At 41.5% G+C, this 17,071-nt stretch overlaps 1 long non-coding RNA gene across 1 annotated transcript in view; it reads right to left on the reverse strand.

The window, feature by feature from the left end:
* LOC139434658 (uncharacterized) overlaps positions 1–17,071 on the reverse strand; it is a 41,800-nt gene that overhangs the window by 9,429 nt on the left and 15,300 nt on the right. The gene's annotated exons all lie outside the window — the stretch shown is intronic.

Genomic DNA, 17,071 nt, shown 5'->3' on the forward strand with positions numbered 1-17,071 from the left:
TTTTTTTTATATATGTATATTTTAGGGGTACATCAGCAGGAGAGGACTCTTTAAAGTAGAGACACTACATACTGATATACACCTGAACATCAGCAGGAGAGGACTCTTTAAAGTAGAGACACTACATATGATATACACCTGAACATCAACAGGAGAGGACTCTTTAAAGTAGAGACAATACATACTGATATACACCTGAACATCAGCAGGAGAGGACTCCTTTAAAGTAGAGACACTACATAATGATATACACCTGAACATCAGCAGGAGAGGACTCTTTAAAGTAGAGACACTACATACTGATATACACCTGAACATCAGCAGGAGAGGACTCTTTAAAGTAGAGACACTACATACTGATATACACCTGAACATCAGCAGGACAGGACTCTTTATAGTAGAGACACTACATACTGATATACACCTGAACATCAGCAGGAGAGGACTCTTTAAAGTAGAGACACTACATACTGATATACACCTGAACATCAGCAGGAGAGGACTCTTTAAAGTAGAGACACTACATACTGATATACACCTGAACATCAGCAGGAGAGGACTCTTTAAAGTAGAGATGCTACATACTGATATACACCTGAACATCAGCAGGAGAGGACTCTTTAAAGTAGAGACATTACATACTGATATACACCTGAACATCAGCAGGAGAGGACTCTTTAAAGTAGAGACACTACATACTGATATACACCTGAACATCAGCAGGAGAGGACTCTTTAAAGTAGAGACACTACATACTGATATACACCTGAACATCAGCAGGAGAGGACTCTTTAAAGTAGAGACACTACATACTGATATACACCTGAACATCAGCAGGAGAGGACTCTTTAAAGTAGAGACACTACATACTGATATACACCTGAACATCAGCAGGAGAGGACTCTTTAAAGTAGAGACACTACATACTGATATACACCTGAACATCAGCAGGAGAGGACTCTTTAAAGTAGAGACGCTACATACTGATATACACCTGCACATCAGCAGCAGAGGACTCTTTAAAGTAGAGACGCTACATACTGATATACACCTGAACATCAGCAGGAGAGGACTCTTTAAAGTAGAGACACTACATACTGATATACACCTGAACATCAGCAGGAGAGAACTCTTTAAAGTAGAGACACTACAGACTGATATACACCTGAACATCAGCAGGAGAGGACTCTTTAAAGTAGAGACGCTACATACTGATATACACCTGAACATCAGCAGGAGAGGACTCTTTAAAGTAGAGACACTACATACTGATATACACCTGAACATCAGCAGGAGAGGACTCTTTAAAGTAGAGACACTACATACTGATATACACCTGAACATCAGCAGGAGAGGACTCTTTAAAGTAGAGACGCTACATACTGATATACACCTGCACATCAGCAGCAGAGGACTCTTTAAAGTAGAGACGCTACATACTGATATACACCTGAACATCAGCAGGAGAGGACTCTTTAAAGTAGAGACACTACATACTGATATACACCTGAACATCAGCAGGAGAGAACTCTTTAAAGTAGAGACACTACAGACTGATATACACCTGAACATCAGCAGGAGAGGACTCTTTAAAGTAGAGACGCTACATACTGATATACACCTGAACATCAGCAGGAGAGGACTCTTTAAAGTAGAGACACTACATACTGATATACACCTGAACATCAGCAGGAGAGGACTCTTTAAAGTAGAGACACTACATACTGATATACACCTGAACATCAGCAGGAGAGAACTCTTTAAAGTAGAGACACTACATACTGATATACACCTGCACATCAGCAGCAGAGGACTCTTTAAAGTAGAGACACTACACACTGATATACACCTGAACATCAGCAGGAGAAGACTCTTTAAAGTAGAGACACTACATACTGATATATACCTGAACATCAGCAGGAGAGGACTCTTTAAAGTAGAGACACTACATACTGATATACACCTGAACATCAGCAGGAGATTATGTCTTCTTTAATAATAAAATAAAAATCTCTTTATCTGTGTCTTTGAAAAGAGTTAGAGCTCATGGACAGTAATAATAAATGGTCTCACAGACATAGCTGCAGAATAGCTTCTTCCGTGACCTTACCTAGGTCGAGTTTACCATTTACTTTTCTTTTTTAAATGTATTTATTTGTTGTATAGATATTTTTGCGAGTTTCTTGTCAGTGTTGTGACTCATTTTCTAGCCAGACCGCTTTCTTGTTTTTGGAAGTACTGATCAAAGTCCAGAAAGTCCGACAGTCTGAATTAATTAATACAAAAATCATTACAATTCATCACATTTATATATTTGTACTTTGTGATAAAAGTAAGATTATTGCATTCTGTGTAGATGATAAGCATGATCCAAAGATCAAATCAACATGTTAAAATCTCATTACCACAATTTAATGAGCTCATAATCCAAATAAATCAAACCAGTAATCCGTTAACAAGTATATCAAATGGTGCTTTGTGACGATGATTCTGAATATCCCACTTTTATCTTTTGATCTTGGCAGAGTAATCGCAGAATATCAAACCGTTTTCTTTTGATTGTAATTGGATATTCTTGTTATTCTGAGATATGAAGCTGTGCAAGAATATAAAACTGTATTTAATCATATCTATGGGTGAAACCAAAGAGAATTTCCTAAACACAATAGCTCTAATTAGATTAACTGTGAACGGTCTGAATATTTGCTAATAGCTCCTTTTTGTGATCTAAAAAATGTGTCTGACTTCGTAATTGCTGGCAGACTTGTGTGACAGACAGGCGCTGTGGGAAAATATCACACACGCAGTTATTGTCAAAGAAGCAACGGCACATATTCCCTCAGTTATCAGCTCAAGCATTCAAGTGTGAAGATGAAAGAAACTTTTCCCTACAAACAAACTTGCAGCAAACTTTGAGATGATTGGTTCATAGCAACAATGGGCCTAGCAATGGCTTAGCAACCCCATTGTTTTGTTATGAAAATGTATCTATATTTATTAGGGCTGTCAGTCGATTAAAATATTTAATCGCGATTAATCGCAAATTAATCGCACATTTTTGATCTGTTCTAAATGTACCTTAGAGGAATATTTTTCAAGTTTTTAATACTCTTATCAACATATGAGTGGACAAATATGCTTTATGCTAATGTTTATTATCATTTGAACAATGACAAATATTCTCATGAATATTAGACACAACAACCTGGAACCTCTCTCATTCAATACAAATGGGGTGTGTGTGTGTGTGTGTGTGTGTGTGTGTGGTGTGTGTGTGTGTGTGTGTGTGTGTGTGTGTGTGTGTGTGTGTGTGTGTGTGTGTGTGTGTTGGATCGTTGGAGCTATGTGCAACTCAAGGCATATGCTCGAACGGGAGCTGCCTGGACGCTGCAATCATGTTGCTGCAATCATGTTGCTGAGTATGCTGACTTTTCGTACAATGTCCCGCTGTCTGCTTCCTGCATCAAGTCAAGTGCTCGGTGCAGTTGTGTGGATAGAGTGCTCCTCTGTTTTTATTTAAACAGCTCCTTGTATCCGTTAGCGCAGCTAGCTAGCACCCGATGCTAACAACAACAATGCACTTAAGGTCTCTCGCTCGGGCCACACAGACACACACACTCCCGGTCCTCCCGATGGCCAGTCGGTGAGCGTGGAAGCGTGGTCTGCCACAAGCGGGCGGCAGGAGCGGGGCTGTCAGCATCAGCTTGTAGATGGTATTTTAAACTCGATGCGCTCTGAAACTACGGGGCGGCCCTAACGTTAACTTGACAGCCCTAATATTTATACACATTCTCGCGAGATCTATCAGGGGTCGTTGTTCGCTCACATCGCTCTAAACGCTCGAGTTTCACCCACGGTTTCACCACGGCTGCCAGCTTAGACGCGCTGGCTCGGGAGCCAGGGGCGGATCTACCGGGGTGGCATGGGGTGGCAACTGCCACCCTAAACAATAGCCTTGCCACCCCGGCTGCCACCCGAGTTGGCATCTTTGTTTTGAAAGAAAAGTTGTGGCTCATCGCACATTTATGAGAGAAAGTCTCTAATGTCCGAGTGCAAGTGAATGCACCACAAGATGCACGTCATGTAACCCCTCCCCCGGTCCTGGCGCGAGAGTGGAAATATGATTGGTGGCGAATTCACTTGAACGGGGGAACGGCGCAAAACGAGAAGCCTTTCGTTCGGACCCAAGCACTGAAGGAATGAGGTAGTTGCGGTCTACAATGACAGAGAAGAGAATGTCAGTTTGGCTGTACTCAGCATTGAATCAAAACGCACTAAAGCTGTTGATCTTAATACGTTTGTGAGGCGTTTTGCTGAACAAATAGTAATCGCTGTATTCAGCTGTAATAGACACGTCAACTTGATGCTCTGCTCACGGATGACTCGATGAGAATAACAAACTGTTAAGATGATGACCTTGTATGCGTGTATATATTTTTTTCTTTGAGGGGGTCTGCCCCCAAAAAACAGTTTTAAGTCCTGAGAAAGTAAAATAAGACGGTGTGTAAAACTTCACTGCCCAGCCAAACAAAGTAACCACTTTGATGTAACTAGGCCAGTAGGTAAGGACCTTCCACTGGATAATAACTGCAGCGATGTTTTAGCTGAATACACGTTTTTTAACCCTAACTGATGCAGTTAGTCACTTCTTTAATGTTTGTTCTTTCTGATGTAAAGTCAAGGTTGTAACTGTATATCAATAATTATATAATTACTTGTTTTTCAAATTTGAAGGAGGGTGAGCAAGCATCTTGATGAACATTCATCATTAACTCCTCCAAAAAATATAGTGTATTCAATAATAAATGAATATGTTAATCATAACAGTTATTCACTATATCTGTAAAGCGTCTTTGAGCACCTGTAAAAACGCTAACAAATTAAATCTATTATTATTATTATTATTATTATTATTATTATTATTTATTAACAGTGATTGACAGCTGATAGGAATAATATCATTGTTAATAGTATCATATTAATTCAGACAAACATCGATGAGACAGTTAATTAATGTACTTATTGCAGCAGTCTGCATAGATTTGGTACCCCTGGTCTAAGAGTGAGACAAACTCATTCAGTTATTGTTCAGTTAAAATTCATTAAATTACGTCTGCCACCTTATATGTAAGGCTTTACTGATGTGCCACAATAATATCACCGATGTGATTGATTTAAAATATTAATATTGTGGCTTTCCAAGTTAAAATTGATTGTAGGGGTGTAACGGTTCACAAACATTTCGGTTCGGTACGTACCTCGTTTTTAGGTCACGGGTCGGTTCGGTACGTTTTTGGTACAGCAGGAAAAATTATCACAAAACATTAAATATTTTGTTTTAATTATTATTAAACTGTGACTAATGTATTCAAATAAATACAAAATATAGTAAAATAAACATTAAGGTGCAGCATTTCGATGAACTGAAATAATCTGTATTTGAACTGTACTAGTACTGAGCAGCCAGCTTGACATAATGACTTGCTTGTCATTGTATTTTCATGTTGTTCTAAAGAAAGATGAACTTGTCCACATTGCTTGCCGAAAGGGCAGATCTGTTGGCACTAACAATGTCACCCTCTCTCGCTAGGGACAGAGGTAGCAGATACAGCCAGGTAGCGCTTTGCTACCATGGCAACATAAGGATACTTGGCGTTTGTAATAGCTTTGGCTCGGTCTGAACTTTCTGCGATTGGTGGAGGCTCAAATGCTAGCGGGAGTTGGGTTTGCACTGCAGTCTTTTGGTACCGGTGATATTCACGTTCGGGTGATGCCTTTTCAAATGAGTGTGCAAGTTTGATGTATTGTTAGCCGCGTAACCAATGTTAGTTGAACAATGCCGACAAACAGCTTTGGTTCGGTCCACCTGTCTTTGTCCGTCATCCTTGTACGTAACTGCGAAACCAAAATGTTCCCAAACCGGAGACTTCAATGATGCTGGAGGATTTTCAAGCTCAACTTTATCTGCGTTCGCCATTTCGACAGTTCCTCAAATTACTGACTACATTTGAACGCATCCCTGTGACCAGCTCTCATAGTATGCCTCTCGTCCAAGGAAATTAAATGATATAGATTACGTCCAGAAAGTTGTTCATGTTCTCAATTTTTTACGTTTAACGCTATATTCGTTCGGTACACTCGTGTACCGAACTGAAGGGCCCGTACCGAATAATTTCAGTACGGTTACGTGTACCGTTACACCCCTAATTGATTGATATGATTGCGATTTAAATCAGCATATACTTCTGTCAGGGGATGCCACCCCTCAAAATCTCCTGCCACCCTCTTGCCACCCCATGAATATTTGTCTAGATCCGCCCCTGTCAGGAGCTACAACAAAATGAACATATTTTACCGTGATTCAATTGTAATACACGTTTCTAAATGATGCCGAAGTAACAACATACGGATACCGGTTAGTAAAAACCTTGAATTAATGCTTTGACAAGTCTGCAGACAGACGGCAGGTGAAGAACCTTTTAAAATGCTTGTTTTCTGAATGAAGATCGGGTCGACCAGGATAAGCTAACGTTGTATAGGTCTACTCCGTCCACACTCACAACAACGGCCTACAGACATAAATAAAGCAGCGACTGTATTCGCCATGACACAGGCAGTCTGTGGTTTGTACTTGTTTAACTTTTGTCCAGTTTCTGAACAGATATGAGGAGCTGTGAGCTCTGAGGGCTAACAGCTAACGGCTAACGGCTGATGTTTTCTGGTTGAACGTCAGTGGCAGGCTGAGATCCTCACCACTGCTGTGTGTGTGTGTGTGTGTGTGTGTGTGTGTGTGTGTGTGTGTGTGTGTGTGTGTGTGTGTGTGTGTGTGTGTGTGTGTGTGTGTGTGTGTGTGTGTGTGTGTGTGTGTGTGTGTGTGTGTGTGTGTGTGTGTGTGTGTGTGTGTGCTCAGGGTGTGATGGTATTATACACACATATTGTAGGAGCACAGTAACAGTGTTCAAATTCTGCTTTTACAAACTTATTTTGGTTGTGCTTACCTTGCAAAGTAATGTTATAAGTGTCAAAGGAATGTTTTTAATGTAAATATTAAGGATAATATTGTAGCGTGTCCAAGTTATTCTTTCACACACACATCGGGCCAAGCGCGACACCGCACTTCCGGTATCCGCCGTTTTACGCGAGGTGCAAGCAGCCGTACACCGTCTAGGTGTTGCTAAGCTTCCTGTACTGAATATCATAGTCTATTGCCTTCATCAATATCTAGTCAACTTTTAAAATACCACATATATGCAATGGCATGATAATATTATTGTGACAAGTGGGGTATTCACCTGGTGTTTCCATAAATTAGACGTAGATGCAGCCAAAATCGACGAAGGCCACGGTCGGTGTTTCCATACATCTGCAGGCAGTCTGTAAGGGCAATCCGACAACCCACACAGCTCTAGTTCACGCTGGTAACGACCTAAAGCACGCCCCTCCAGTCCAGAGATGTAATCCGAAGACATGCAGCGATTTCTTCGGTCGTTAATTCAGAAAAAAAAACTAGTGCGCTCTGCCTGGCTACGTTAGCTAGCTGTTTATATTTGCACTTCCAGGATATTAGCACCTCCAGAAAAATGGCGTATTTATATATATGGCGCGTGTTGCATTGTGGGTAGCTCGTGACGTCACTGTGTGTGAAAGAATAGTTATTTCAGTTATCAGATGTGCACAGGTTTAGTACATTTGTAAAGTTATTTAGGCAATGTTGTTGGTGGGAGTTAGGGAGAGACCGCCCTTTCCAGGTGTGTGTGTGTGTGTGTGTGTGTGTGCGTTTTCCGGTGTGTGTGGAGGGAGTACGAGACGGCAGGAGTTGTGTTCGAGTGTGGAGAAAAGTCATAATGAGTGTTATACTATTGATTGGTTCTGTAAGGCGTGGCTGTGGCCGTCAATACCAGAAAATAAAGAGAACGTTTTCGACATTGAAGGCTCGAGTGATCTTGAATAGCGGTGAACGATACAATATGAACAGGCTTGTGCTTGGCCCACTGGTATTGTTTGTTTATTTATTTTGAAAATTAACTAGCAACGCCGTGCTGTCATATAGCAACTGCAAAGCTACTGCAGCAAACAAAGTGGGGGGGGGGGTCCTGTAATGTGCTGGAAAGCTGCTCTACAACGTGATGCAACACAACACTGAGATGTAGTGTTAGAAACAAACGAGTAATCAGGGAATCATTTGTTAGTTATGAGAAAACAAATGTAAGCTGCTATGGACAGTCTTGCACTAATGTACATGCTCAAAGATATTGAAGTTACTGTTATTTTGTATATTGATTGTTGGGCTTTTCTTTAGGTCTTAATGTGTGCATATGTATAAATGTGTATTTTGATTTTGTATATACAGGTATATACATATTTGGATAGATATTTTTATATATTTGTATTTTTTGTATTCGGGATTGTGGGAAACAAGTATTTCGATTTCTCTGTCTGTACACACAAACTGAAAGATTGACAATAAAGTTGACTTAACTTTGATTTTATATCATACTAACCCTAACACAACAATGTCGTTTTTGGACCATAACTAAAAGTGAAACCTAAGGCAACTGCCATCTATTCATTAATTTAGGGTATACACCTTCGCACTGGAGCTTTCCCCTTCTAAAGCATCAGATTGTTCAGTAAATAAAACTACTAACGCCCATTTAATGGCCTTCAAAAAACTCCCAAAGCACGTCTGGCAGCTGCACTACACCTGAAAATAAAACACTAAACTACTCTGTTAATTACCAACATGGCTATCCACAGAAAGACGTACTTAAACCCACAACTTGTGTGTTTTATGCCAACAAGGTACATATTTAGCACAATAAAAGATTAAAAGCAGATACTTGTACTTAACTTGAGTATTTCCATGTTATGCTCCTCTGTACTTCTACTAACTAGTTCCACTACATGTATTTAATACCTTTAGCTACTTTACAGATTTGGATTAATGATGTGAAATATAATAAACTCTTAATAGAATAAATACAATTCACCAGCTACCCTGCAGTATACAAAGTCATTACAACTAGCTGCACCTTTGCCAGCTTTGAGATGAATGCCACAGTAATTATAATTAATTTAATAATATCCTAATGGACGCTCCTGATGTCGTGCTTTGTTAATATTCATCCTGAATCACCTGAAATACCTGCAAAATTGAAAATATGTTGTGCTTTTTCAGACCCCTCAAAGCGCTCTCACATGTACAGTCAGCCATTCCCCGGCTTCTCACCCGGCATGCAGCTCTTCTCCCTACGCAGCAGCTCTTCTCCCTACGCAGCAGCTCTTCTCCCTACGCAGCAGCTCTTCTCCCTACGCAGCAGCTCTTCTCCCTACGCAGCAGCTCTTCTCCCTACGCAGCAGCTCTTCTCCCTACGCAGCAGCTCTTCTCCCTACGCAACAGCTCTTCTCCCTATGCATCGTTATGTTTAGGTGTCTATGCATGTGCTCCTCTCCTCACATTCCTTTTGAATCAGAAAGTTGTTTACCTCAAACACATAAATCCGTGTCCCCGGGGAGGAAGTCTCTTGAGGAGGTTGGTTTGTGTTTTGTTCAGAGAGAACAATATCAAAAGCAAGTGGAACATCAACATGTCGAAGCCGCTGGATGGATGTAGGACCGGCGGGAAAACACCGAAGCACATTTCTGCTCAACACCTTTTAATGTTGACCTTTTCCCAAAAAGCAGATTGGGGTTAGTCCGTGACGCGGAATGACAACAGTTTCCTGCTTACATGCTTCATTTAATACCTGAGGCTGTTTGTTCCATCTCTCCGTAACATTTCATATTTCTCAAAATAAAGACGGACAGCGATGGGGGGGGGGGTTTGCTCGACACAAAGGTCAGCGCTGCACTTTGTCCCCCGCCGGTGAAACGCGTCAAGGAAATGATGTCCATGCCACGGTGTCATTAATTCCCATATAAATCACAGGTTGACACACACACACACACACACACACACACACACACACACACACACACACACACACACACACACACACTCCATGCTGCTGTTGTCTGTGGAAATTGCAAGCTGTTGCTTAAGAGCCCAGGAGAGAGAGAGTGACTTTAATTAAAGGCTGCAGTGACCGACTGCTGCTGGCAATCAGCTGACGGAGGATCTGTCTGTCTGCCCCCCCCCCCCCCCCCCCTCACACACCCCACATCACTCCCCCCCACATCACTCCCCCCACATAACTTCTGATCTGTTCCTCTTTCCTGCCCCGCTTTTGAAAGAACATCCATAACATTCATCTGTTTGCAACTTATATATATATATATCAATATTCCAATTACTTTTATATAGACCATTCTGCACTATTTCTATTATATTCTAAACATACAGTATTCCACTCATGTTCAGGTGTATATCAGTATGTAGTGTCTCTACTTTAAAGAGTCCTCTCCTGCTGATGTTCAGGTGTATATCAGTATGTAGTGCCTCTACTTTAAAGAGTCCTCTCCTGCTGATGATCAGGTGTATATCAGTATGTAGTGTCTCTACTTTAAAGAGTCCTCTCCTGCTGATGTTCAGGTGTATATCAGTATGTAGTGCCTCTACTTTAAAGAGTCCTCTCCTGCTGATGTTCAGGTGTATATCAGTATGTAGTGTCTCTACTTTAAAGAGTCCTCTCCTGCTGATGTTCAGGTGTATATCAGTATGTAGTGCCTCTACTTTAAAGAGTCCTCTCCTGCTGATGTTCAGGTGTATATCAGTATGTAGTGCCTCTACTTTAAAGAGTCCTCTCCTGCTGATGTTCAGGTGTATATCAGTATGTCGTGTCTCTACTTTAAAGAGTCCTCTCCTGCTGATGTTCAGGTGTATATCAGTATAGTGTCTCCACTTTAAAGAGTTCTCTCCTGCTGATGTTCAGGTGTATATCAGCATGTAGTGTCTACTTTAAAGAGTCCTCTCCTGCTGATGTTCAGGTGTATATCAGTATGTCGTGTCTCTACTTTAAAGAGTCCTCTCCTGCTGATGTTCAGGTGTATATCAGTATGTCGTGTCTCTACTTTAAAGAGTCCTCTCCTGCTGATGTTCAGGTGTATATCAGTATGTCGTGTCTCTACTTTAAAGAGTCCTCTCCTGCTGATGTTCAGGTGTATATCAGCATGTAGTGTCTACTTTAAAGAGTCCTCTCCTGCTGATGTTCAGGTGTATATCAGTATGTCGTGTCTCTACTTTAAAGAGTCCTCTCCTGCTGATGTTCAGGTGTATATCAGCATGTAGTGTCTACTTTAAAGAGTCCTCTCCTGCTGATGTTCAGGTGTATATCAGTATGTAGTGTCTCTACTTTAAAGAGTCCTCTCCTGCTGATGTTCAGGTGTATATCAGTATGTAGTGTCTCTACTTTAAAGAGTCCTCTCCTGCTGATGTTCAGGTGTATATCAGTATGTAGTGTCTCTACTTTAAAGAGTCCTCTCCTGCTGATGTTCAGGTGTGTACAGTAGAGGGAAAAACTCCAAAACCTAAAAGGGCCTCTTTAAATCTGCTTGTGTTGTGAAACGTGTAAGTATCAGACAAGAAGAAACAACACCAACGTGTGTGTCAGTCATTTTAAACACACGGTTATTTTAATTTCCTAAAAAGCCAGAAAGTGAAAATGTTCCCTTTGTTTTCAGAGAACAGAAGTAACAGTGCTTCCTTTTCTTTCCTACTTCTAAATACCTCTTATTACTGCCGACGCAGGTTCTTTTTTTAATAACCTTTTTTACTTGCTGCTTCTGTTTTACACTCCCATCGATACACACACACACTCGCTCCTCTCTCGGACCATCTCTCTCATTTCCCTCCCCTCGCTCTGCATCAGTGTGTGTGTGTGTGTGTGTGTGTGTGTGTGTGTGTGTGTGTTGTGTGTGTGTGTGTGTGTGTGTGTGTGTGTGTGTGTGTGTGTGCGTGTGTGTGTGTTGGATTGATTGTACCTCGGGTTACATATTCTGTCCACATTTCTGTTCTGTGCTGCTCGCCTCTCCTTCACATTCGTCTCTGGAGTGCCGGCCGACCGTGGGCTATTACTGTCTCATTAAAGGGAGGCTGGGGAGACGCAGGCCTGATAAATCAATCAAACTTCCTCTCGCTGTGCCAGAGGGGAGATGGATCGAGATGGATTTTGTCCCAGTGAGAGAATATCCCAGGGTGCACCTCTTCCAAATGGTGTCAGAGGATGTATATGCTGAGGCAGCACACTGACTCCAACAATGGCTGAGCTGCTATTTTCATACATTTAGTGGGATTACTTTGGCAGCGGAGAGACAGTATGTGTATTTAGACAGCATGTCATGATATCACACACTCTCTACATGCACCGCGCGTTTAAACATTCCCTGTAATTAGAGATAACTCCATGTCATCTCACTCCTCGTGTCGACTTTTAAACATATTTCACATCCCTTTTGTTAATGCTATGGATACAGTTATTAATGTAAGGGCGTCCACAGCCATGCTGGCATATTATAAACTAGGGAAGGGAAGTACGACTCTTTGAAGGGAGCCGGATCTTACTGCTCCGTTCCTTTCCGAGAGCCGTTCAAAAGAGCCGTTCAAAAGAGCCGTTCAAAAGAGCCGTTCAAAAAAGCCGTTCAAAAGAGCCGTTCAAAAAAGCCGTTCAAAAGAGCCGTTCAAAAGAACCATTCAAAAGAGCCGTTCAAAAGAACCGTTCAAAAGAGCCGTTCAAAAGAGCCGTTCAAAAGAGCCGTTCAAAAGAGCCATTCAAAAGAGCCCTTCAAAAGAGCCGTTCAAAAGTACACTACCCACAATCCCCAGCTATTGTTGTGACGACGCCTCTCCGCTTTGCGACAAACCTCATGATAAGTCAACAAGCTCTGTGATTGGATGAAACATAAATTCATACAAAAAAATCCAACCCTGTCTCTTAAAAATGACGTTCCCACAGAACTAAACTGCATTCTCAATTACGTTTAGCGAGAAACGTATTTTCTCCCACGTTACGTTTCTTATGAACGTATCTTAAATACGTTTATTTTCTACATATCTTTGCCATTTATTGTCTTGCTTATAATAATGATAATAGTCATTTATAAATATCATTTTAGAGCACACCTTTGAAATCGAGAATCGGGCTCGATATATGGTTAAATTAAAATCAGTAGGCGAGGCTGTAATTTCTCCAGCTGTGACTCTCATGTGCGAGGCAGAAAATAATAGTTGTAACATGCAAAAAGCTGCTGTGTCGTTGATTGCACCTCAAACATTAAAACAAATCCAGAGTTACGTGTTTCTGTACTTCCTCTAAGAAGAAAGGACAGCAACAGAAGAGCTCTGTGGCTTCAGGCTTGATCGCCGTTCAAATGACAGCGTTGGTTGCCCCAAAAGTGGGCGGGGCTGTAAAGTGACGTAGATTTTACTCTCATCTATTATTCAAAACCATTCTATTTATTCTAACGTCCGATGGGAATACATTGCAATCAGTTGAAGCTCCTTGCGTCCGTTTATGAAGCTGAAGGAGCCTCGGCGCGTCCCAACTGCACGCCACGGGACCCTGACCAAGCGTCGCTCCTGGACGTTTAGGGAGTGAGAGTGTGTTGAGAGTGTGTTGACACAAGTTCCCGTAAAGGCGATCGGATCTATGGCAGGCAGTCAACCAACGATAAAAAGAACAGCTCTCAACAAGTACGACTCGGCTCCCTTCGTTCGTACCAAAGAGCCGTTCAAAAGATCGGATTGTTTGCGAACGTAACATCACTATTATAAGCTAGTTTGTGAGTCTTTAGACATATTTGTCATGTGTTTTCATGTCATAAAATGGTTTCTTGATGCACCTATAAGTCATTAAAACATTATCCCAAGAGGTTAACAAAAGTCTACAGCCATGCTAGCTGTTAGCATTTAGCTCAAAGCGTTGATTTTCCTTAACCTGTTAATCAGGCTGCTGGGTTTGTCTCACGACACTGTATCTCAGGGCTTCTCAACATTTAAAAACTTATCAATGTGTCATACCCACTTAACGGGAAGAAACCCCAGCTAACTGACGATACGAACCATTTTTACCGAAACAAAACACAAGTATCACAAGAACCAGACATCACACAACGTAGCTTAACCGAGCAAAATCGGGAAATATGTCGCTGCTGAAGGTTAATCCAATGTGTCTGTGTCCCTTTGAAATGATTACTGACAATCCATCATCATATTTATGTCAATAACGGAGATGTCATATTAGCTGCTACGAGAGTGTATGACAGCTTCCGGTTCCGGGGCATTCTGGCTACGCATCACCCATTCACCAATGGGTAATGTTTAGGTGGATTTTAGGAACTTCCCCTCGATTATATTGGCTCTAATTGTCACAGTCTGCTCCATCAGTCACCAGTAGTTTTCCATTCCCCTGTCTCACCTGTTAACCACACACGTTTTAAAAAAAAAAAGATGGACTTTTATTAATCCCTCGTGGGGAAATTGTTTCTCTGCATTCGACCCATCCTATTGTTAGGAGCAGTGGGCTGCCATTTTGAACGGCGCCCGGGGAGCAGTGTGGGGAACGGTGCCTTGCTCAGGGACACCTCGGTAGGACTTGGTCTTGCCTGGACTTGAACTGGTGACCTTCCAGTTGCCAAGCTAAGTCCCTATCGACTTCGCCACCACCGCCCCATTGTTCACTCTCTTTCTCTACTGCACCCATTAGTCACACTGCCAGTATTTAAACCCTCACCAGACACACACCCGTTGCCCGATTGTACTTTGCCTTCATGCTAGTCTTTCACGCTTTTGTTACCAGATTGCCCGGTTCCGACCCTGCCTGTCCCCGACCTGCCTGCTCTGCCTGATCCCTGATCCAGCCTGTCCTTGGACTATCCTGCCTTGCCTGCTGTCTGACCCTGCCTGTACCTACGTTGCCTGCCTCGCCTGCTCCCCGCCCCTCTGCCCGGCCCTGACTCACCTTCTGCTTGCTGGTTCGCTTGCCTGCACGTCATCCAGCTGTTACTGTTCTGCTGGTATCCCTCTGCTCTGGTATTATTACCAATAAAGTATATTACCAATACTCCTTGGTTTCTCGAGTGCTGCAGTGGGTCCTTCATCAGATTGTGACACTAATGGTTAGAAAGAGATGTCAATCAACAAAATTGACCGATGGGTTCCAGAGATATGGAAAATGCACCCAAATGACCCCAGAAGTGTTTTTTGTTTTCTAAATATCTCTAAAAAGGACAAATTTCACTTGTTTTGCATCCATTTTGATACAGGGTATAATATGTTATAGTTTGGATTCCTAAAGCGTGTAGTCTACTCTCCCATCCTTCAAGGGTGGTTTTCACTATAAGTAATGTTTTTTTTTGGACAGACACTATAATTTACATTTCTTTATATGTTCAATCTGAATTTACTTTAAAATAATACAAATCTATATTGATTCTGACTCTTCTACATCCAACTCACAGGTTTATCATTGCTTTGAGAAAAAAGATTATTAATTTACCCCTTTTGGAAGTGAAGATACACTCTTAAAACTACTGGGTTAAAAAATAACCCAATCATAACCCAGCTGCTGAGTCACTATAGGACAGAACACGCGCTGGGTTGTCTTAACCCATACGCTGGGCTGGATCATTTTAACCCATGTGCGGGGTTGTTTATTTGACCCAAGCTAGTGATTGAAATCAACTACATCACTGGGTTAAATAAATATAAACCATACATTGGGTTGTTCATTTGACCCAAGCTAGTGATTGAAATTAACTATATTGTTGGGCTAAATAGAATATAATAATAATGTATAATAGTGTAATGAATTATCTCCAAACACACCGTGTATATATAAAAATGCATTTATTGATAATTTGAACAGCTTTGGCAAATCGCCAACATCCATTTCCACTACAAAAGAACAATGCATTTTAGCACAATACAAATTCAATATATTTAACACTTAAATAAATTTAAAAAACACCTTAAAAACAGTGCTAGGGCCTTGAGAAACATCTGTACGTATTTTAACCATCACTTATGAGTGAACACAATTTTCAGGAACAGTTCTGCGTATTAATTTAACACATGGACCATAAAGACCCAATACATATAAAAGTATAAAACAACATCTACGAACAGTCCTTCAATTTGAAGCTGAACCGTAACAAAACTGTCAATAAACACAACAGAACACAGATGTAAAGCAGCAGGATGTAAACAGAGGAGAACAGTGTGTGTGTGTGGTGTGTGTGTGTGTGTGTGTGTGTGTGTGTGTGTGTGTGTGTGTGTGTGTGTGTGTGTGTGTGTGTGTGTGTGTGTGTGTGTGTGTGTGTGTGTTTGTGTGTGTGATTGTTAAAGTGCAACTTTGTTGGTAGGATTAAACTGCCAAAAGCTTTTTCAGGCTCAACACCCTGGGCTTCAAGGTCCCCTCATCCAGGCCCATCAACACTTTCTGGGTGAAGTCGAAAGTGTTGACCAAGTCTTTTGGGTAGCTCAGGTGCAGGGCAAAGGGCAGTGCAAAAAGCAGGATGAACGCGTCAGCCAGTGTGGGGAGTTCCATAACTCCGTTACCCTCAATGACAACAGCGATGCTCTCTGGGCAGAAGAGTGTGGTGTCTGTTGACCTAGCACCGATCATGAGAAGTCCGACAGCGATGTCCTCTGTGTCTGGATCATCAGACTGCTCCACCTGATGACAAGAACAGATAAACGTTACCCAAATTGCCTCTCTCAGAAATGTGTTTTCTGAAAAATACATCGACGACACATCACATCAAATAACCGTATGTTTTGTGCCTAATGTGGGTTTAAGGAAACGCCTATTAGCATTGCACAACATAATGTTACAGCACCAGAAACGTCAGCCTCCAAAATAACCAATCGGTTGACATAAATGCTTTCAACAAAAAAACATGTATAACCTTCATAAGGGTAGGATTCATTTTATCACTGTATTAGACTGTTACTATTAGCTAGTTGTACCCAATAAACTGGCAACTGAATATGTATTTACAGTATAATCTCTCCCTACTACACATACAAACAAATATGGGGAACACTAGAAATTACTTTGTATTGAACACTGATGCTGCAGGAAAGAAAGCCCTCATGATTGTGTATTTTATTAAATCACGTGAGCCCATCTTTTAC

The sequence above is a fragment of the Pseudochaenichthys georgianus genome, chromosome 10, assembly GCF_902827115.2.
Source record: "Pseudochaenichthys georgianus chromosome 10, fPseGeo1.2, whole genome shotgun sequence".
NCBI lineage: Eukaryota > Metazoa > Chordata > Actinopteri > Perciformes > Channichthyidae > Pseudochaenichthys > Pseudochaenichthys georgianus.